Below are 1,936 nucleotides of genomic sequence, written 5' to 3'. Positions count from 1 at the left end.
TAGATAAAGTTTTTAGAGTTTGTTAATTTGGGTTTTTGGGAACCATTTTTTGTTATTATTTAGAACCTGTTATTAATNCAGAATCCTAATTTGGGGTTCTAAACCAGTTTCGCACTTTTTACTTCATATTTTTTCAAAACTTGAAACCATTATTTTCATAGAAAGGGAATTTTGATAAGGTTTTGCAATTCCTCCTTATATGTAATGGTTAATGGCAAACCAATGTACATTACAGTGAATCCGTTACGAAGGAAGTCGTTTTAAAGCATGTATTGTTTAAAAAAAAATATAGGAAGGATACGAAGAGATTGAGAAGGAAAGGGAATTTTTTACGTTATTAAGATATATCAATTTTGGTAGAAAAATATTTTAAACGAAAATATTTATTTAATTTGGTAAGTCACTAAATTATATTTGATACTTGTGTATTATAAATAATTAAACAATAATTTGAGAGTTTTTAATATGAATTAGAGTTGTGAGGAGCTATACCTACATAGATGATGCACATTATTAGCTTCTCTTCCTAAATACAATGTGTTTATGGTCTCTTTTTGTGATTAAGCTTCTTCTTGTGTTGAGATCACATGTGCTTTGCCAACTTGAAGGTATGTTTTTTTTAGCAGACAAGTCAAGGAGTTAGTTCTAAATTCTATTTCACTTCAAGCAACCGTGAATTTCAAAAACTATAACTCATTTTCATGAACAGGAAATTCCTAAATAGAGCATGTTTATTCTGCAATATTTTGAAATGAGGGACAATATTTTGATGCAATCCCTTAACTTAAGGGGTTTTTGTTCTGTTTTCTAATCAGAACTGAAGTTCTATCTTTGTAATATGCGCTTTAAATGTTTGCATTAAAGATCAATATATGGTACATAGTGATCCTCTGATTCTCCACTAAGCTCTTGCTTTTGAGTAGCACTACTACTTCAGACATTGTTGGTCTCGTTGTAGCCGATGCCTGAGTGCATAANAATGCAATTTCTATGATTTTCTTGACATCTTCTGCATCATAATCATTAGGGTCTATGGCCTTGTCCACCAGCTCTAGGTGCATTCCTCTCTCATACAGTTTCCATGTCTGTTAAATGAAAGTCAAATGTCTCATTCAAATGCTAAAATGTCTTTACAAAACCAACAGTTCCTAGTTCTACTTATAGCAACTTCCTTACTCGTTGGAGTAGGTATTCACGACCATCCTCGTCACCCTTCACATCGGTACTCTTTTGACCACTAACGATTTCTAGGACGACAATTCCATAGCTGTAGGTGTCAGCCTTCTTTGATAATTGACCATGGATTGTATGATGGACACGTGGAATGCCTCATGCAGATATGCCAGGCCCCTTGCTGTGCCTAAAATCATATCATAACGTTGTTTCCAACTGAGGGAACCTTTTCTGTTACCTGTTTGTTTCACAAGTAAGATTGATGAGTATGTAAATGAAAAAGAAAAATGGAATTTCTATCAGTGTTTGACATGAGTTATGTACCGAATAAGAATTTGTCAAGACTGCTATTTGCGATATACTCATAAACCAAGATTCTCTCTTGGCCTTTGCTGCAGTAGCCAAGAAGTCTAACAAGATTCTGATGATGAACATTACTTATAAGCTTCACTTCACCCTCAAAATCATCCTCCATCTTGCTTGATTTCCCCAACACTAGTTTTTTTACGGCAACAACTTTTCCATTCTTCAGAGTACCCTGTTAAGAGTAGTTTGTGTGACTGAAAAGGGAAATGTTTTCCTTCTTTTGTTTTAAATATTTTTCAGCAAGGAAAAAACAGGTTTCTTTTGTATTTTGTTCTTCAAAATAAAAATTATATAATTGACAATAATAATAATAAAAAAACCCTAATGATCATCTTCTCTGAACATGGTTTTTCATAACAGTATTGAAAAATACAGCATAAATTTACCTTGTATACAT

At 32.9% G+C, this 1,936-nt stretch overlaps 1 pseudogene; it reads right to left on the bottom strand.

The window, feature by feature from the left end:
- Positions 1 to 845: 845 nt before the first annotated feature.
- The window catches only part of LOC106773485, a 5,897-nt pseudogene continuing 4,806 nt past the window's right edge, over positions 846 to 1,936 (bottom strand).

Source organism: Vigna radiata, chromosome 9 (genome assembly GCF_000741045.1).
Source record: "Vigna radiata var. radiata cultivar VC1973A chromosome 9, Vradiata_ver6, whole genome shotgun sequence".
Taxonomy (NCBI): Eukaryota; Viridiplantae; Streptophyta; class Magnoliopsida; order Fabales; family Fabaceae; genus Vigna; species Vigna radiata.
Note: the sequence above shows the minus strand (reverse complement) of the source record. Positions and strands in the feature narration are given on the sequence as shown.